We start from the raw sequence: 22,091 nt of genomic DNA, 5'->3' as shown, positions 1-22,091 counted from the left end.
GCAGAATTGTCAGTAGTTTATTTTTAAATACTTTCCAGTTCAGGAGGCTAGGCACTGATCTTCCTAATTATTCAAAATTGCCCTTTAAATACCCCTTTACAGGTTGAGGTAAAATTTAGATTTTTAAGCATAATTGCTAACCCCTCTACACAGAACCTTACCCAAAAAAAATGTCAGATTTGCGCATCTGTGGCTCAAAGAAGAGGGATTTTTTTTCCTCTTTCTTTCACAGTTATATACTGATTAGTTACTATCCTGAGAAGAGACATTTTCCTGACTAGATTGTAATTAAAATAGTTGCATTGTACTAAAGCAAAACACAGCTTCACTGAACTGAATTTTCAAATCTGATCTAATGAGATTACTTTGCTGTATTGGACCAAAACCATTCTAATTATGAACTGCTCACTTTCAGCTAGCTTTGTAGCTTTTAGGGTAGAGTTTTTCATTTCAGATATCTAGTATGCACACGAAGTTGTTTTCCTGGAAAACTTCAACCATCTTTGGGACTATGATTAAGAGGTTATATTGTTATGCTGATTATTGAAGTGTAAACTACCAGCTCCTTTGCTAAGTTTTGGCACATTCAAAGGCTGGCTCAAGAACCTGTTGGTTGAGAAAAGCTTAGCTGCAGTGCTGAAGAGGTGCTTAATGATAACCTTCTGAAAATCTTATCAAACTAGTTCTAAACCTCTGAAAAGTCACCTTTAGCTTGTGCCAAGAAGTTTGTCACAGCCTGGAAGTGATCTCTTTTTAATAACCCTTCTCTGCTCCTAGAGAGCTGCTTAGAGATCTTGTAATCTGCAGCCAAGAGGATTTCTCTGGTAGGTTTTCCCTGCTGAAAACTGCTATAGCTCCTGGGAATCACACATCATGAAAACAAACTATACTGCCTGCCTTTTGCCACCCTAAGGAGTACACTATTGTCCGTTCATACTCTGGCTTTTCTGGCTTTTGCTTTGTTTATATAGACATACATAACCCTCCAAGGCACTACATTTGAAGATAACACATTAAAAGAACATTAGCCTGGGTTCTTGCCTCCACCAGCCCTTAGTGTAAGCAGTGATGCAGGCTCTAATTACCTGTATACATTCAATATTTTTTCCCCACCAGTGCGCTTGCCTCACTCATAAAAAGCTCTGAGCCTGGGACTCAATCAGGATGGTATATTGAATGGAGCTGTATTGTAAACAAAGTTTTATAGACCTCTTCCCCTCCTCGTTGCAGAAGTTCAAGGTGTGTGATCAAAACAAAAACACTGTGGGATTCAAAACAAAACAATGGTTGCCCAAGTAAAACCAAGACGGGTTCTACTGCAGTCTTTGACACTGTGGGCATGTTTACTGTGGGTAAGTGTGTGCTTTAGAGATAACTGAGCAGTTCAGGCACCAGGAACAATTCTGCAGCAGCACAAGGAATTCATTCTTCTAAGTTAAGCTCAGGGCTACCTGAAGCTTCTACAGCCAGACTGGTTCATGCAGCTGGGTTTGCTTGGGTGGACAAGAGTTTGCAGTGTAGAAAATACACAGAGGTTTTTTGTGTTGCTTGGTTGCATACACTGTATTTTGCAAGGGTGGTGAGTCAGCAATTTTGCATTTCTTACTACCTAACTCACAGTCTGGGATACTCCTTTTGTGTGTGGGCTCAACAAACATAACCACAAGCAGAACTGATGTGATACATACGTTGAACTGAGCTGTTACAAATGTTAAATGATCAGCCAGCAAGCTAAATGTATTACTTAATTAAAGTAAGAATCTTTACCGATAATTTCTTGTGCGTAAACAAGGTGTCAATGTGTCTTTCAATAGAAGTCTCTCAATGCCATCATTAGACTTCAAAGCAGAAGAGCAAAAACCATGCACTACTTCAGATCTGTGCAATAAGATAATATTTAAGGAGTTCCATTAAAAATATATAAAATAATTAAATATAGTAAGAGATTGAAATATGTAAGAAAGACAAACTGGGATCCTGAACCCAAGATTAAGTAAAAAATCCATTGTTACCTATATATAATAGAATCACAGAATTGTTTGTGTTGGAAGGGACTTTAGGGATTATTTAGTTCCAACCCTCCTACCATGGGCAGGGACACCTTCCACTAAGCTAGATTACTCAGAGCCCCATCCTGGGGCTTGAACACCTCAAGGGATGGGGCATCCACAATGTCTCTGGGTATCCTGTTCTGATGTCTCACCACCCTTGCAGGGATTTCTTCCTTATGTCCAATCTAAACCTACTCTCTTTACACTTAAAGCCATCCCCCCTGTCACTAGTCCTTGTCAAAAGTCCCTCTACAGCTCTCCTGCAGCCCCTTTAGCTACTGGAAATCTGCTGCAAGGTCTCTTTGGAGCCTTCTCTTTTCCAGGCCAAACAACCTCAAATCTCACAGCCCATCTTTGTAGGAGGTGCTCCAACCTCCAACCCTGTGATCATCTCTGTGGCCTCCTCTGGACTTGCTCCAACAGGTCCCTGTCCTTCCTTTGTGGAGACCCCAGACCTGGATGTACTCTAGGTGGGGTCTCATGAGAGCAGAGAGGAAGAATGGGAATGTTTGAGACAAAGTCTCTCTGCTGTGTACAGACTCTGCAGTAAGGCTACACAGACAACTGCCATTTAAATGCTTCCTAAATATTTGGAACTTTATAATGTTTGTGTGGTTTGGGGGTTGGTTTTGTTGAGTTGGTTTTTCTAATATGGATACCTTTAAAATGCAATAAACATGGTCTGCATGATGGAATGAAAAGTAGCTGCACTCACTCTGCTTCCTATTTGTCTCTGAGATGATTTTCATTCCAGTCCTTTCTTTTTTATTTTCCCCAGCCTGTAGTCAACTGAGGATTTTTGCCGAACTGCTCAGAAGCCTTGCTGCCTTGCATACTGAAATCATGAAGTAGTGTATATCTCTCTCTAGAAAGGAAAAGTAAATACCAGAATGTTCTAGCAGAGGTCATACTTTCTCCATGTCTAGACATCTTTGGTAATCTCTCCCTTTTATAATACTGCTGTGCCTTCCATGTGCTCAGCTGTGAGGAAAGCACTTTGCACTTAGTTGCATAAAATATGCCGTATTTCCAGACAACTTTCAGTACAACATCTCAGATTGTTAGGGCTGGTGTGTGTGATCTTTTATGAAATCAGATTTTTTCCTCTGAGGAACTCTGCTCAGTAAACCAGTGGCAAATTTGGAATGAAAATATGACTGATGTGGTTCCTTAATGCCCAGCTTGTTAAGCAAATGCTGTTGAATCAGTCCCCAGTAAACCAGCTAAACTTCTTGTTCCACTAGAAATATATTTTATTAAGAATCTTTGTAGATCACTCTTTATGCAAAAAATAATGTCACAAGTCATGGTTTTGAGCAGAATAAAGCGAACATTTAATAAATTAAATCATATGCTGAATCAGTTTTTGCCCTTATAGTTCCACTTTTTAAATATTAATACTCTTTACTAACTCTTTGTACATAAATAATCTTTTAAGAGAGTAACAATGAAATATAGACAATCCACATCAAATGAATGTGAACTTTTGATGTAATTATCAAAGGTCTGTTGGATTTTCTCTAATTTTAATTAGTATTGGGTTCTAACCAACAAATTCAAGTCTCACATGGATTTTTTAAATCCAAACATTATGCCCCTTGCACAAAGGATTTTCACTTAATTTGGCCCATTATAAAAATACTTTATATAGAAGTTATGTAGAAGTTCAGAAATTCAGATTTTGAAAAATAAAGGTCTGAGGATTTATTATGGCATGGAACAGTTAACAAATTGCTCTATGCACTAAATGAAACTCCAGTAAAGGCTTTTGGGGTGGAGTTTTTTCAATATTAGCTGTTGGAGAAATACCGTAATGTTTAAAAAGATTATACTAACCTGAAATTCTTCCTGATATATAAAGTCATAAACTAAGTAGGTCATAAAATCATAGAATCATTAAGGTTGGAAAAGACCTCCGAGATCATCAAGTCCCACCTTTGACTAATCGCCACCTTGTCAACTACACCACAGCACTAAGTGTCATGTCCAGTCTTTTCTTGGACACTTCCAGGGATGGTGACTCCACCACCTCCCTGAGCAGCCCTTTCAGTGAACTCATGCTTCCTGATGTCCAACCTGAACTTTCCCTGGTGCAGCTTGAGGCCATGTCCTCTTGTCCTGTCACTTGTTGCCTAGGAGAAGAGACTGACCTCCCCCAGCTACAACCTTCTTTCAGGGAGCTGTAGAGAGTGATAAGGTCTCCCTGAGCCTCCTTTTCTCTAAGCTAAACACCCCCAGCTCCCTCAGCTGCTCCTCATCAGACTTGTGCTCCAGAACTTTCACCATCTCTGGAAGTCTTGGGAACAAAGCTCTTCTCTGGTCTTGTTCTAGCACCTCAATGTACTTCTTGTAGGGAGAGGTCCAAAATCAGACACAGGACTCAAGGTGTGGCCTCACCACTGCCTAGTACAGGGGGACAATCACTTTCCTAGTCCTGCTGGGCAAAAAAAGTTTTGTAACTTCATGAATCTGCGTGTCATCCTTGCCCAGGAGCCATGCTAATCTTTTCTCTATTGTTCCAATTTTAGTGTACGTATTGCCTAAGTGTAATATGCAATTGTATCAACACCTTCAGTGTTGTGAAGAGTTTAAGCATAGAGATACTGGCCGTTGCAAATAACTATTAAATAGGATTGCAACATATATATTTAGAACACGTTCGTATGTGTTTTTACTGAGTCCAGTCCTTTTTCCTTGGGAAACACCAAATACCATTTGAGCAGGCAAAGAAACACAATGGTAATCAGATTAAGATTATCAGACCTACAGAGTCATTTGTGTTTTGCTAAGAGATTAGAAATCAACTCTAATTTTTTCCCAGTAGACCTTGAACCTAGGAGTAAAGTCCACCCAGGCAGTAAGGGGTGATTCAGGGATTTTGAAACCAGAAAGGACCACTAGTACTGTTTAATCTCTAGCCATAGGACCTGCATAATTTGTTTCCCCTAGAAAGTCCTTAGAGAGGGGAAAGCCATGGCCCAGGGGTGGCTGCCAGCCCTCCAGTCCATTCCAGGGTGCACGGTGAGGAGCTGAGTGTGGCCACAGAAGGGTGCTGGATGTGAGTAGCTATGGTCAGACACCTGCAGGATGGGGAATGGGCTTGAGGGTTGTGAAAAGGAGTGGGCTAACACCAGGACCCAGTGTTCAGCAGTGCCCACATACCATCTCACTGCCCCCTAACCTCCTCTCCCCACAGCTGCTCTGGCCCCTCAAATCTCCCTACAGGATACAAATAAACCCCTTAGCTCTATTCCTCTTCACTCGCTTTTCCAGAGCTTACTCTGGCACCACCTCGACACCCATACAAACTTTGCCTGATGTCAAAGATTAGGTTTCTCCTCTGCATCCATTTTGGATACGTTTTTCCTGTTTCCAAAGCTGCACAAGTGCTTTTCCCTGAGGGCATGGGCTGGCAGCTCCTCTGTGCAACAAGCTTTTGCTTCCTGTTCATGGCATTTCACTGTGTTCAGACTCCTGCCAAAGTCAGGCCCCCTATCCAGGAGATTCTGCACTCTAACAATTGCTTTTCACATCAATTTTGTGTCGCCTTCAAACTGCACCCGGAATCCAGATTATTTTCAAATAAGGGCTTAAAATGGTTTAGGACCAAGAGTCTTGCAGTGTCTTGTTAGTAATGGCCCAGATAATTAATGCCTTTCCATTAATGCATGCATTTTGAGTGCTATCAGTCAAGTGGCTTTTAAATCATGTAATCTGTGCTCTATTAATTACATATAATGCAGGATTTTAAAACACAATGTCATGTGTAGTATGTCAAATGCCTCGGTGAAATTTAATTACACTGCGACAGCACAGCTACCTTTGTCAACTAGACCTATAATCTTATAAAAGAAAAACCTAAAGAAGATAATTTGACAAGAACTACTTTCTCTGAAACTACGTTGAATGATACAGCTTTATTTTTAGCATATAATTCCCTGTTGATAGACTGCTGGATTTGTCCAGTTTTCCATTTTTTTCCCCTAAGATTAGTATCAGAATAACCGTTATATCATTTCCTGGGCCATTTTCTTTAAATGCTACAATTGCTTTGGCAAGTCAGCAATTCCTTTAAATATCCTTTCTTTCCCAAGACTTGGTAAAGAAAATTCAGTATAGTGGTCCAGAGACCTTCTCGACTAATTCTTTTAAACTTCTCAGGTAAGAATGAGGTCAGAAATATTTTTTTTATCAGAAGATGTGAACTATTTGGATACACTAATTGTTAGGTTTAATTCCCTTTAATCTTTTATTCCATTTACTATTTAATATTTTTAAGAAGTCTACTGGCCAATATTGCCATTCATTTATTTCCGAAAGGAAAAAATGTAGATATCAAGACCCCAGTGGGACCTCAAGGCAGATAAGAGGATGATACTCAGCTCTGGCTGTGACCTAAGGGTGGGAGTGCTGGTTCATCTCACACTGAGCCCATGAGGTAGCTGTGTGTCTTATCTTTGGTGAGCATACCAGGAGACTCTGCAGGGAGTGGTTTATTGATAACAATGATGAATTTACATGTATGCTGGTTCTTTATCAGCTCCCTAGAAATATTTTGCTGTCTACCTTTTCCTCATCATTACAACCTGTCATGGCCCTTAGCAAAACACATTGTACCAAGAAACTTCTCTTTTCCTCTATAACAAGGCTGTAACTTCATGCAGTTCAAGAAGTCTTGAGGCCTAACAAGAAGTGTGGATCTTCCCACAGCAAGGTTTGTCTCTAGGGTGATGCACCTGGAAAAAGTTCTGCCTGTGGTAAGCATCAAAGTACTCTGAATAACTGCCTGCCCCAGACAATCCCTCAGCTTTTCTTGTATCTCGTGGTTTACCAAGCATGACAACAGATGTGGGTGACTTGCTGCTTTGTAGTTTGTTTGTTTGTGTGTTTTCATCTGAGACTTTCACATTCTTGAAAGATGTTTTTGTTCTCCTGGTCTTTGAAAACTCTTGAAAATGTGCAACACAGAGGCTGAAAACGTGCAACCTAGAGGTTGAAAAACTAGAGGCAAACACAGATATTGAGATTCCATTGTCTACAAAATCTAGTTTTTACACAAACCTGGTGACTTTCTGGGCCTTACTATCCTCAGATTGCAGATCTGGCACAGCTGAAAAGTTCTAAGCAATGAGTTCAGCATTATTTCAGACCAGCTATTTCCAGGATACTACTAGTAGATGTCTGGGGAAGGCTGGCACTGCTGATTTTTTTTTTCTCCCATCAGCAGGCCCAGCCAGAGGTAAGATACTGTGCTGCACAGACCTGTGGGGTGAACTAGGATAATAAGGGTCAGAAAAATCATACTCAGATAGTCGTTACTAATAAGGAATGATCTAACAACAAGATCATAAATGTGATAACTTTATTTGCAGAATTATGAAAATCAGCACTGAAACTATTATTTGTATGTGAACTGAAATGCCAGAATCAAGAAGACTTGCTCAGTTATTATTATTAAAATGGTGAACTGTTCAGTGTATTTCATTCAGTCTTTGATGGAGATGACTTAAAACTGACATTCATTATTTCCATTTTTTTTTTTGTTTTAGCACACCTTGTTAAGCAGTCCTTAATTACAGTAACATCTTCAATAAAACCCATGCATGTGTACCTAGACATATATAGATTGCTCTTCAACAAATGCCACCCCCTATAAAAACACAGTGTAAAAACTCTCAAATAAAATCATGGAACAGCCTTGTTAAAAAGTGAGTTAGTTGACCTGCATAAGGAGCACCATTTAGAAAAAATGTAGCTTCACTTCCCTCTATCTGTATTCTCTACTTTGCAGGGGGCAGTTATTTCTTTGTTTAATCATGCCTTTGACCACAGTTCAAAAGTCAATATTCTGCTGTCAGATGCAGGCTTGCAATTGAGGGATAGGTAAGGAACTTAACTAGGAAACTTTGTGAATAGGGAATTGAATTTGCATCTAATTCACTAAGCACACATGTTTACATGACCTTTAAAAAGGGAATTGGAGCAGTTTGATCATGAGCTCTAGGCAATCTGACATAGTGAGGTGATTGAATCAAGAGGATCAGATACTTCTTACATGAGAGCTGAACTGAAAGAGAATTTTTTTAATATAAAAGCAATTTCACATCAAATTCATAGCTGTGTTAGCACTGTGAAATTAATGTAGTGGCCCTGTAAATGACTGTCCAGAAGCTTCTAGGGTAGCAACAAACACTCTAAGGCTGTCAGTTCATCCAGGTTCCTTCTTGCTTCCAAACAGAGCAGGAAGAATATTGTGGAGATTTAGTGTTAGAATGTGGCAACAATTAGGGTTTTTATCACCTAAAAAACCCACCACCTTTGGGAAAGACAGACTATGTCATGAACAGAAATACAAAGCACTTGTTAATAGCCCAGTGATATTCAGGCAAATGTCTAATATTTACTGAGGTCAAATGTATTACAACATTAAATTCTCAGAAGAACACCAAAGCTTGGTTTAATTATATATGGACATTTAATTTCTAGACCCCTTTAGTGCCAAACTTTCATTAGACTACAAGTATGCAAAGCACAGTTTTGACTGTGTGACTTGTCCCATGTCTGAGAGACGAGCATCTCTTGCTGTGTGCAAGCGCTACATGCCTCTATGGATTTAGAGCACTGGGCTTTGAAATACATAGAGAAAATAAGTACTTTTCAAAAATGAGAAGGATATTGGAATTCTTATTTACTCTCCAAATGCTCAACAGCAAATTTTCCAGATGCATGTTAAAAGTTTGTCTCTTCTCCACCCTTGTGGGCATAGATATGTGTCTCAGAATGCCTTACATTTCCAAGCAGGATAATACATTGCTTGCCAAGGTGAAAGGGAGGGTGGGAAAAAAATAATGTCTACATAGTCTCTGCCAGATAGTCATGCGTTTATTCTGTCTGTGTTTCCAACTGACAAGAAGCTTTGTGTGTGATGGGTGACTCTGGGCAGAGTTCTAAACCTACTTAATAGACATTGTCCATTGCCATTTTGGACAACCCACTAACCAACTGTTCATCTTGTTTGATGTGGGAATACAGGCAGAACAGCTCCCAAAAAGCAGCTGATAAGTAATACAGTGTGGGGACTCTGTGGGGCAGATTGCCATTGGTATTAGGATCACCTATGTCGTGCCTGTGATAAATGTAAAGTTAACAAGCAAATATTCCCAACCCAAATCCATTGAGATTTCATGGGATAATAAGGGTAAAGGAGTAGAACAGGAATGCAGGGTTTCCTATCCTTTCAATGGCTGATTAATACTAGTTATAAATGTTTAACAGCTGATTACATCTTCATCCTGTACAAGGCCCCCAAACATGTGTGTCAACATGCTCCTCTCGTTCCATAGGTTTCCTGCTTTACTGAGTGCTCCATAAAGCAATGGCAGCCCCAGCAAGGTGACCTCCCTCAGCCCTGCTCCCAAGACTTTCCTAGCTGTCCTTCTTCAGATAGGCAGGTTTCTTCCAGTACAGCATGCCAAGTCCAGTTCAAAATACAGGTTTTCTTGTTCTCTGCTGGGACAAATAAGGGACATTTGAGATAGTGAATAATAATATCAGAAATAGATGTATTGATGGTAATATCATCTGGGTTGTGGACTATTTTTACAGAATTTTTTGTAATTCATTCCCACACTAGATGAAAAATTGCTTTTTTTTTCAGTTTTCTAAACCACATTATCTATAAATTCTTTCTGAAGTCTTAGTAATTTACTTAATATTCATAATCCTTTTCTAATTATAGCTACATGTGATTTTCTATTCTTAGATACCAGCTTTCCAGGTTATAATAATACAAAAGAAAATGTAGTTTGCAAAAATATTGCACAGATCCATAGCTCTATTTTGATGAAGCTGGACACAGCCTGGGGATGGATTATGTATCTATTATGCCTAGTAGATTGTGAAAATCAAATGGTCTTAGCATCTGGGTTTTAAGACAGTCTAAGTAACACAGATGTTACTGCCAGACTGCAGACAGCCTTGTAGTGGACGAGCACATTGGAAAGATACTACAGACATCCCATTTCTCCATTATATTCCCATTCTGTGTCTCAGATGAAAGGTCCAATAAGCATCTAATGCCCCTTTAGTTCTCAATAATGGAAATTTATGGCTTTTGGGTTGTGACTAAAATACCATTCATTGTTTCTGCAATTTTTTTAATGGAAAATATTGGTGTTTTTGTTGGAAAAACAAATTCGTTGTTGTATCAGAGGAGATATGCTCTAGCTTAAGAGTTAAGCCAGAAGAATGGAAATGTGAAGACCTCAGCCAGTGCTTCAGCTGCTTTTCAGAATGCAAACATTTTTGTTCTGCTTGAAAATTCAAGATTTTCCACTTATTATTTCAATTACTCTTTTTTTCTTTATATTTACTGCATTTTTTGGTGAAAATTGCATTTCCAAACCATTCTATAACACTATGGAGAGCACTTGCTTGTCAGTACTTCACTGAATGTCTGATCAGTTATATCTGCTAATTTCTGCAATAAGAGCCCCTGACATGGTTCATGATGGATGTGCTTCAATGTAGCAGTTCTCATATGAGATTTAAAGGAAGCTTTTGACATGTTTAAAAACTTTTCTTATTAGCTAAGGTGAGGGATAGTTTTCAGATCTGCTCGCCCCCCCCCCAGCCATACAGGCTGATAGGATATCTACAATATTTTTATATAGATACAAAATTTATAGTTCATGCAGGAGAACATACAGACATGCATGACTGGGATAAGCAGTGTTATGAATAACTGAAAAGCAGATTTGCTAGCTTTTTTGCTCTATCTTATCTTTTTATTTCTACTAAATACTTCACAGTCCTGACCTTTCCAGGAAAATTTCATCATGTAAAATAATCTGGAATGGATGTCTTCACTTGGTCACCAGCACATGCTGCTTCTGTACTCTCTCAGTGGTTGTATGGTCTGGATGAATCAGTGATCACAGCAAACACAGTAAACACAAAATCAGGATAATAGCCCTTCTTAAAAGGAAATATATAAGAAATTATTGCAATGACGTAGGTGTCCAAATATCTTCTGCTGTTGTTGCTTTGTGTAAATAGTTTCATTTATAACTCTTCAATGTTCAGGAACATTACCAACTTCTCTTCTCAGATGGTTTATTCAACACTCGACTCCTGCAGGAAATGGTTAATGCTATATGTTCTGCTCTGGATCTCAGCCTTCTCAGCAAAGGAACAGAAAGTACAACATTCATTCTCCTCTGGTCCTTTATATGACAGACCACGTGCACATTACCCAACACCAATCTTCAGTCTTCTCCAAGACCTTTATCAGAACCCTCAGAATCCTCCAGAGAGGAGGAAGAATAAATTTCCCAACTCCTCTCACCTTGAAACTTGGCTCATTCTTTTCCTATCCTCTTGTGTCCCCACAGTCACAGGGTTCTTTCTCTAACTTTTAGGGCATGCAAGTGTTCCAGACCCCACCAGAAGGCAAGCTCCTCTACAACTGCGTCCCTTGTGAGAACAAGGTATTTTCTCTATCACATCTGGGAAGAGCCATGCTTTCTAAACAGTAGTTAACTTCGTGTAAGCAGTCACTGAATACCAGGAGGTGAGCTATTCCTGACAGTTTCCCACCCAGCAAATATGCAATCAAGGGTCTTTAACAGATTTTCATCTCCCAGTTTGTGGATTTTCATTTATGGTGTAACAAACCTTGGCAGAAATCCTGAGCAAGCCAGGATTCCAATCACTTGAATTAAGCCTCTCCTTGGTCTGATTTACTGTAAGGTCTGATGCAGGATGTTTATTCTTTTCCCTCAAGCTATTTCATCTTGGAGAACCACTCAGTGTTTCTCTGATCCAATGATGATAAAACCCAATCCATCTATCAGGATGAGTCAGCAGATTAGGCCTGCTCACACCCCTCTCCCCACACACATACACAGCATCAAAATGCCAACAAACTTCATGTTGAACATATGTGCAGAGCAGCTATGATAAGTTAGAACAATTGTCAACTTACTGTGCAATTCAAGTACATCTTGTACATGAGTTTCCAAAATTATTTTAATAACAATTATCTTTGACTACACAGTTGAAGATAGTTGGATCTCTTCCTGAAGGCACGTTCCCACAGTAATATCCATGGCACATCCATTACAGACAGCGCTGTTAGTTCTCATTAACTAGGACAAACAAGGCAGTGAGTCACAATCTCCCTACATAAAGGATCCCATTGTTTTAAACTGATAAACCAGAGATTCTGCTCTGTACTGGTGTAAACCTGACATTGATTAAAGCTTCCTGGGATGTTAGAGAGGCAGCATTTGAATGGATGTGGACTTGATGTGTCAAGGAAATCTGCCACAAAGATACAGTCAGTTTGTATTTTTTCCAGTAGAAGTTACTTCTCTCATTGTTGGGAGAACCTATTATATTCGCTGCAAGTATTTTTCAAATGCCTCTAAAAAAAGTAGGCTTAAACTAAATAGATTGTACCAAATATTTCTGAAGTTTGCCCTGTAAAATAAATTGTGTTTATGCACTTTTCACTTAATAGCCTATTTCTAGTAGGTGGCATTTTTTTCCAAAGTATGCTGAAGTGTATCTAATTTACACTACTATGAGAAAGTATTCTTCCTCTTATGCTTTGGCTCTTGTTTTGTTGTTAGGTTTTGTAAAATCTTAGCTCTAATGGTGAAAGCCAAACACAGAAATATTTTTACCTGCACTTTGCCAGTAACATCAAAAGGTGTGCTATTATCTCAACAGCAATTTGGACTGGTTATCAAATGATAATCTTGGAATAAGTGAGTATGATTTGTGACGGTACTTATCTTTTGTAGGTGTGGTTGGCATGTATTAAAATGTTTTTTTTTCTTGCTGGATAGCATGCCAAAGACTTCAGGCAATAAGTAATTATTCCATGTAAAATATTTATTCTCTGCCATTCATATGTCTTTCTCAAAGATCTGACTTTGCAGCAAGCACTTAAAATCATGTAAAAGCTTAAATATGAGGCCAGAATGAAATCTGATGTAAGCAACTACAACAGAAATATGTGTTGTGTGTGCTCAGTAGCTCTTTGTGGGTAGAGACCAGTTGCATGTATTTGGAACCTTAAGATTAGATTATCCAATACTGGGCACTCAACTTCTGTTCCAGCCATTCAATTTCTGTTTCAGCTGTGACCCAGCTAGGAACGCACTAAGGTGAAGATTTTTGTGTTTTAGAGCTGCAAAATGAAACTTCTTTTCCTTTTATTCCATCATATGTTGTTTGTTATTCCCCACCTGAAAACGTGTTCTGTGCCTGAAGAGAAAGCTCCAGAATACATGCTCAGTATAAAGTCAGATTGACCATGGCAGCTCCCAGCAGATGCTCTGCTTCTGAACCATGGCCATGGCTCCTCTGCAGTCACAACTCATTCCTCACAGCAGCATGCACGGTGTGCTGTCACATACTGGGAAGGCTAAACTGAACACATTAAAATAAACTGTGCTCGTTGCAACATGCACTAACTTAATTAAAGATTTATTTTCTCAAATCTAGTGCTAAGAACTGAACTCATAACCTAAGACTTACTTCACCTTTCCAAAATCACACAAAAGACACAATCAATAGAGGAAATAGGGTAATAAATGTGCAGGTAGAGTCTATGTTATCTGTTTTTTGAACAAAAAATTGAGTTCAATATTTATATGTCTACACCATTAACATCGTTTTTCTCTAACTTCAGCACCCAGATACAAAGCTGACTTTATTTTCTCTAATTCCTTGAGAGAGTATGCAGACAGCTGCTGCTGCATTGGTGCTTGCCTGCAGGACTGGCAGGTGGTTGTACTTCTGAAAGGTTTCAGGGCATGTCTCCCTCTTTAGAAATGTTGGAAAGCACAAACCTCTTCTCAAGTACAATGAGAAATCAAAAGAAGAAGCTTCAGGAGGTGAAATAAACTTCTGGAAGACAAAACTGTAAAGTAAACCATAGTTATCTGCTCAGTAAGCTATTTGCAATGAGTAAGTGCATCTAAGATCCCTTTCTATTTATTAAATTTTGCAGTAGGCTAATTTCTGTCAATGTTAGTGTAACTCCAGCTTTACAAGCATTACCTCTGGCATATGTCGGTGTGGCAAGTGATTTAGACCTTTGCATGTAACTTCAATAGCTTTTTGTCCCCTCTGTGGTGGTTATGAAGGGACTCTCACCAACAATGAAATCTCTAGATAATTAGAAGCCAATCCCTATCATGATTGCACAGATAATCGCTTGCTACACTTTTAATATACTATTGCATTTCAGCAAAGGCTTACTTCCAATGCTCAAAAACCCTGCATAAGTAATTCCCATTCATAACAATACATTGATACCATTTATTTACTAAATTCTTTCACTTGGTAAGCACAAACATTGTTTATTCTTTAAAGCTCCCAGAAATTCAGTATTTCTCCAATGCAACTCTAGTGAATACTAAACTAGGAAATCAAGTCAGCAGAAATGCTCCTGTAGTCTTAATAATGGTGCAAAAAACCACAACCATGGCTTATTTTCATAATTTGACAGGCAGGTATTATACTGATCATCTCTTTAAACTGATTCTATCTTGGAGATTACACTGATATGTTAATAGCAGCTGCTGATGTTAAGTTGATAATGTCATTTATGTATTGGCACAACACTGGTAGATTGACAAGACCTAAATTCTGTGGCAAGACACAGCAAGATTTAAAGACTAACAGAAGGAGTTGAAAACATGATGAAAGAGAGGGATGTGAGCAGATCACACTGCATCCTTGGACTTATTATAAGGATTGTCTGTTGTTGCTAATCATGCAGCATTTACATGAATAAAAGTATTTAATTCTTGAACTTACTGCTTTGAAATTAGAGAACTGAACAATTTATATCTGCTGTTAAATTGCAGACTTTCAGTTTCCAACAGCTTCAGCTACCCAACATATTACTGCTTCAGATACTTCTTTGTGCATGTAAATGGAGCAGGCCTGTACCTGCTCAGGAACATGAAGGACCTCCTGGATTTGTTTCTACAACGAGGACATCCTGATTTTTTGTCAGCATATGTGACATAACCATCATGAGATTGTCACTGTTGTATAATTCTACAAGGAAATGACAGATTCACAGATCATTCTATATCTGATTTGGCCTGAAACCCTGCTGTTATCTCTCACTGCTGATCACTTGAAGGTGGAAACATTTCTGAGCTCCGAACATTTTGAAAGGGATTGCATATGAACACAAAAAGCAATATTCAAAGAGGAAAGTTTCAGCCTGACTTTTAAAAGTGGTTGGCAAAGGACATCCAGTGAGTTAAAAGGGCTGGGAGTTCCAGACAGAAGGAACAGGGTATGCAAATATTCAATTAGCAGCAGTATGAGGGTGAGACTTTGGAAGAAACAGAACAATTTAGAGATGAATCTCTGGGAGAATTGGCAGAAATGTAGGTGACAAGGAAGTCTTATAAATCATGTCATGAAAAAAGCATGGAATGTTTGATAGCGAGGAACAGAAAACATATGAAAACAGTGCAGCACATTACCCAATTAGAAGCAAATGCAGTGAGAACATTTCAGGGTAATGCAGGGATCAGCTTACTTCTAGGCAAGAGTCCAGCTCACACATTTTAGAATGGCTACCGTGGAAGCAAAATGTGTATAGGAAAGTAGGCGTGAAGATGATTAAAATAACCAGGCCTGCTCATGATTGCATGGGATGAAGACAGTGTAATTAACTTGGCTAAAGGAGTGTCTTATCCTTGCGATATATGTGAGCTGATAAGAGGCTAAACAAGTGGAGGCAGCTGAAAATTGAAAGAGATGGAATGGAGACTTCAAAACAGCTCCAAAAAAATTGACTCATTGTGTTGCTGTAAAACATGTCCATTTGATCTGCAACATGGCAAGAGCGTTCAAATTGGTCTCCATCCTGAAACAATTCACATCATAGTGACATTTGGGTACAAATAGAACTTTCACAATGTAATTTTTTCTGTGTTCCAACTAAAGATTAGTTTACCGCAGATTACCATGGAATGAATATTAGGCAAAAAGTTTCTTGCAAAAAATAATTTTACAGCAAAGAAATAGGCATAATGAAACTATAGTTAGGGGAGAGAAAGATGTAAAGTATATACGCAGATCCTACTATCTGAACAGAAATGAAAACTCAACATTGATCCACTAATACAATTTTTAGAAAAGTTATTAGAAGCAGATGTAAGGAAATCAAATTTTAGTTTTCCCTTCATCATCAATAATTCCAAAGTATATTGTTGCAGTTTCCCTTGGCTTTTCCAAATGAAATTTTACAACATGAGAAAAAGAATTCTGACTCTCAAGCTGACCCTTACAAGTCTGAAGTAATGACGATTAGAAAGAATCTGCAAAATAAAGAATGAAGATAATTGCAAATAGTTGAAGGAACAGATGAGGAAAGAACTGTTTAGGATACCCTGAATAACGTTTTTGTTTGTCTGACTGTTTAACTACATAAAAGAGTTGGTCTAAACAGAAATCCATACTTTTCTTCATTATTTCTATCTAAAGTGAAAAAAAAAATGCACAGCAGACCCACAAACGAAAAACCAAACAAACCCAGAAGCATTTGTTTTACACTTGGGAAAAGCTTTCATGTGATCTAGCGCACAAGTTTTACCCTGATCGCTTGTACTTTTATGAGGCTGGGCTTTCAAAGAAAGTCAAGCGGGCTATCAGCTGACCCTCCACACAATGTTCTTACCAGCTGAAATGCTTAAAAGTTTTATGAATTCTGAAGACCTGGCAGTGGTAGCATGACCTTTCTCATTCTTTCCATGGTTCACAGCAATGTCTTGAATATATCTGAAGAATTCTTTAAAATAGAAACAGCCCAAACAAACATCACATTATGTTTCTAAAAAATGCCTATAGAAACTGTGTATGTTGTTGTCCTTGGAATTTCAGTTAACACTCCAAAATAACAGTTACCTAAATTTTAAAATTTCTTGTTTTGAGAGAAAACTTTAAGTTCTTTGAATAATTACTTAACAAGTGATGGAAAAGTAAGAAGTGGATTTGATTCTGTCTGGACAATTGGATTGTATTTCCTATTTTTGTTCTCATAGTTGGCTACCTTTTTTCTAAGTGCATATTTGATGATCTGTTTTTTTCCAGGATGCTTGTATCCAATCAAATACTGACATGACAGGCTGAGAAAGTGAAGTATGTTTCTTCTCAAAGCAAGTCTACAGTCCAAATCTCAAGGAACACTTTTATTTCATGACCCGGTATAGCTGATGCTTAGAGTCTTTAAGGTATATGTTAAAATGAAATTACAAGACCTATCTCTCTAAATGAAATAATTTCACTTTCTGGTTTTAAAACTGAAGAATAGTAATTTCCCTTAGGACTAGAGATTTGTGGCTAGCACAGGTCTTTCTCGTGAGAACATTTTGCTGTGTTTTATAAACAAAGATAAAGTTTGGATGTTTTTGCAAACAAGGTCTCGAGATTTGGGCAGTTCAGGCCTGGCCAATTAGGCCTAGGGGGAGGTTTTTGACTGACCAATCTGGGTGACCTGTGAAAAGTCTATATATATGGAAATCAAAATAATAAAGCTCTCTTTTCTTGCCTGAGAACCTGGGTTTCTATTTCTCTGCTAGCGGCTCAACAGCGACAGAGATTTGTTTGTGTTTTGGATTTGTGCTGAACACAGGGTTAGTAAAATAGAGATGTTTTTGTAATTGTTGAGCAGAGCTTCCACAGAGCCAAGGCCTCTTCTGTTTTTCATACTGCCACTCTGGGGAGGAAGTTGTGGTGGGTTCCAGGTTCGTTCCTAGGTTTCAGCACCAAAAAGACTGCTGTGGGTTGACTCTGGATGTCGAACACCTACCAGTGCTTCTCTATCCCTCCCCTCTGCAACTGGACAGGGAGAGAAAACATAGTGTAGGGTGGGTTCATGAGCTGAGATAAGCACAGAGAGGCATAACATGCTGTCATGTACAAAACTGACTTGAATTAAAGATATTAACTTAATTTTTTACTAACAAACTCTGGGCAAGATAATGAGAAGTAAAATAAGACTGTAAAAACACTTTTCCCCCACTCCTCCCTCCTTCCCAGCTCTACCTCCTCCTCCTGAGGAGCACAGGGAGAGAGGGAATGGGGGTTACAGGTGGTTCATCCCATGACATCTCTGCCACTGTTCAGGAAAAGGAGTCCTTCCCCTGCTCCAGCATGGGGTCCCCCCATGATCTTCTCCAATGTGAGTCCATCCCACAGGCAGCAGTGCTCTATAAATCACAGCAACATGGGTCACTCTTCAATGGACTGCAGTTCTTCAGGAACAGGCTGCTCCAGTGTGGGTCCCCCACAGGTTCACAAATCCTACCAGGAAACCTGCTACAGAGTGGGCTCCTCTATCTGCTGATCTGCAGGTCTGTGCCAGGAGCCTGCTCCAACATGGGTTTCCCATGGGTTCACAGGATCCTCTCAGGCATCCACTTGCTCCAGGGGCAGCTCCTCCCCAGGCTGCAGGTGGATCTCTGCATCCCCATGCTGTCCATGGGCTCAGGGGTACAGCTGCTTCACCATGGTCTGCATCACAGGCTGCAGAGGAATCTCTGCCTGGAGCACCTCGTGCCTCTCTTTCCCCACTGACCTTGGTGCCTGCAGAGCTGTTTCTCTCCCACATTCTCATTCTGCTCTTTTCTGGCCACAGTGAGGTCTGCACAATAACTTTTCTTCCTAAATCTGTTATCACAGAAGCAATACCACCATTTCCAATAGGTCCAGGCTTGGCCAGCAGCAGATCCATCTTGGAACTGGCTGGGATTGGCTCTGTCAGACATGGAGGAAGCTTCCAGTAGCTTCTCACAGAAGCCACCCTCATAGTCCCCCCACTACCTGGCTGTGCCAAACCAATACAAGGTGTTTGGGAGGTTGGGAAGAGACACAGCCCAGGACAGGTGACTTAAAATGACTAAAGAGATATTTCAGACCATATGACATCATGCTCAGGATATAAAGCTGGGGAGAAGAAGGAGGAAGAGGGGGACATTCAGTATGATGGTGTTTGTCATCCCAAGTCACCATTACACGTGATGGGGCCTTGCTCTCCTGTAGATGACTGAACCCCTGCCTGCCCTTGGGAAGCAGTGAATTGATTCCTTGTTTTGATCTACTTGTGTACACAACTTTTACTTTCCTGTTAAATTGTCTTTATCTCAATCCGCAAGTTTTCTGGCTTTTACCCTTCAAATTCTCTCCCCATTCCCTCTGGTGGGAGAGTGGGTGGCTGCCTGGGGCTTGGCTGCTGGCTGGGGTTAAACCATGACAGAGCCACAATGCAGAAGAGTAACAATCAAACAGATATCTTTGTTCTGGTAACAATAATACAGGCATTTCTGGGTCATAATGAGGTGTGCTAGTGAATAGATAAAAACCACGGAGTTCACACTACTGTCACAGACAACCATTCCAGAGTCCACTTCTCCACGATATCAGCACTTTCCATTTCAATGGTACTGCTCATGAGATGCCCAGCATTATCAACTACAAGGATTTTCAGTGCTTGTCAAGCTTCCCGACCATGAAAATCTACTGTGAGCTCTAAAAATTAGTTTTCTCTTTCAGAAACTTATTAATTTTAGTCAAAATTGTGCATCATCTCCTTTTTCATATTCTTTCTGGAACCGAACCAAGAGGAGGTCAGGAACTTTCCTTGGGCTTTGTTTCAGAATTTTTATGGCAGCTACTGAATTACTTGGAGCTTTAAAAGAGTCAGCTTTCCAAAGCTGAGAACAAATAAAGCCAGATCTATTGGGAGAAAGAATTTAAACAGAAAAATATGAATAATTAGGAACTGTTTAAGAATATTTTACTAGATGTTCAGAAGCCATAATCAATAAAGAAGGACAACTGCTCTGGTAATAAGCCAACTTGGCTTAGAAGGAAAATTAAAGCCATTCTTAAAAATATTAATGCGTATAATATTTGTATGTCTCTGTGTGAATATGTGCACATAAACTTATCAATACATATAGAGTAAAATGGGGAAAAGGAATTGACTAGGCAACTGATAATGAAAGCAGAAGGACAAATATGAAGTGAGTGTCCAGAAAAGTTAAAATACAATCAAAGGCTTTCTAATACACAAGAAACACTTCACTGTGTTTAACAGAAATTACATAAAACTGGGACGTAGAGATGGGAATGAAACAATATATTTTCATTCACTCACTAAATTTGGTACAAATTAAAAACGTGGGTTTTCATACAGTCAAACATATAAAGACATTCATCTCAGAATAAAGAATATAGGCTGCAGCAGCATCCTACTTTTGGGGACAGTATAGAGCCTAGACCAGAAGAACCTATTTCTCATTTTGACAGTGACCTCTGTCATAATTAATTAAATTATTAATTATAATAAGGCAAAGTACTTCCTTTCCCTTATTACTATATTGCTAATGTATCAGGCATTATTGAAGCTTGAAATATGTCCAATCCTGGTACTCATAACTTAAAAGATGTATTTATAAATTGGAAAGTGTTCTAAAAAGATCTATAGGACAAATTAAAGGATTGGAAAAAGGGGGCAACACTGTATGAACCAGAGTTCTCTTTGTTTAGTGGAAAAGTGAAATGGCTAATGGACAGAAAAGCTACAGTTTATATATTTATAGTCACAGTTGTAAGCCCTTGGTGTGCTAACATGTTTATACCTGGTTTCTATTCTATCTGCTCTTCCCTCCCTTCAAAGAAGGTGCAGCATGCGCTATAGCCCAGCACAAATTCTGCACACTTATTCAACTACAGAAGTCAGACTAAGGATAAGCTTATTCCAGCTTTAACCTGTGGCATGCAACATCTTTGCTGGGGCTTGAGAATTGTATTGAGAGAGAGGAGAACAGCTAATCTGTAGATTGCAGTGGAAATCTTCACCCAAGAATTGAAGTTATTTATTGTCACCAGCTCTTCCATCTAAAAATGGTCCAACTGAGGAACTTTTACATTTACACTGTGAACAAAATCATGGAATCTGTTAGGCTAATATAAACCTAAGGAAGAGGGAATTACAAGTTTCAACAATTTCCCCAAAAAATTGTTCAGCCTGGAAGAGGAGGGCAGCACAGGCTGGGAATGAGGAGTCTGCGTCAAGGAAACTGAAATGCTGGAAACGCTAGTTACGATCATGATCAAGATAGAGGTAGAAAAGCCTATGTGGATGGTCTGTTCATGAATAGTTTTTGACTAGGAAGAAGCTCTCTATACATAAACATTTATCTTTTGACAGAGATCATCAGGAAATTCTTAGTAGCCACAATCTCCAAGCTGAAACCCCAAATCTAAAACATTACACCAATAACACATTATTGTGACTACAACTAAAAAGTAGTTTTTAAAATTCCCATCTCATTCTTAAAACCTTGATTTCTTTGGAGAAATAATTGGTCTTTTCTACATTCAGGAACCATCAGTAGTTACAGGCAAGTAATGCTACTGTCTCTGAAAGATCCCTCTATATAACTTGCATTACTGCTGTAATAAATTTTTGTAGCTTTTTTTTCCCGTTTTAGATTTAAAGGGTAAAAATGATATTAAAACCTTGAACTCAGGAATTGCATTATTATTCCTGTGAAGAACTGGGTATCTTTATTTCTCAGCAAGGTCAATGAGAACTCAGAGTTGGAAACATCTAATTGGTAAACAAAATTTCTATGCTATAGAAAGAGTGAGAGTCTGGAGCAAAAGATGAACATTTAGCAGCAAAAAAAAGTTATTTTTGAAAAAAGATATAGAAACATTTGAACGTCACAGACCTGAAAAATTGTAAGCGATATCTAATTCACAGAGCTTTAAACTGAGTAAAAAGAAAAAAGCAACAAAACCAACCCCCCTAAAAAAACCAACCAAACAAAAAAACCTTCAAGCAAAAAACAAAGCCCCCAAATACCAAACTTAAATTGCGTATACCATTCTTATTTGTAGAGCCTTAAGTTTTGTCTGATTTTTTTTTAATATTGACATAAACCTGCAAAACACTTCCATTTCACAGAAAGAATATTTGAATGGAAAATT

At 38.9% G+C, this 22,091-nt stretch overlaps 1 non-coding gene across 1 annotated transcript; it reads right to left on the bottom strand.

Moving 5' to 3' along the window:
* Positions 1-4,496: 4,496 nt before the first annotated feature.
* On the bottom strand, positions 4,497-4,604 carry LOC146442353 (U6 spliceosomal RNA). The gene has a single exon (XR_014850498.1). It is a non-coding gene; the product is annotated as a U6 spliceosomal RNA (small nuclear RNA).
* Positions 4,605-22,091: the final 17,487 nt, after the last annotated feature.

The sequence above is a fragment of the Lichenostomus cassidix genome, chromosome 2 (assembly GCF_008360975.1).
Source record: "Lichenostomus cassidix isolate B80296 chromosome 2, HeHo_3.0, whole genome shotgun sequence".
NCBI lineage: Eukaryota > Metazoa > Chordata > Aves > Passeriformes > Meliphagidae > Lichenostomus > Lichenostomus cassidix.
Note: the sequence above shows the minus strand (reverse complement) of the source record. Positions and strands in the feature narration are given on the sequence as shown.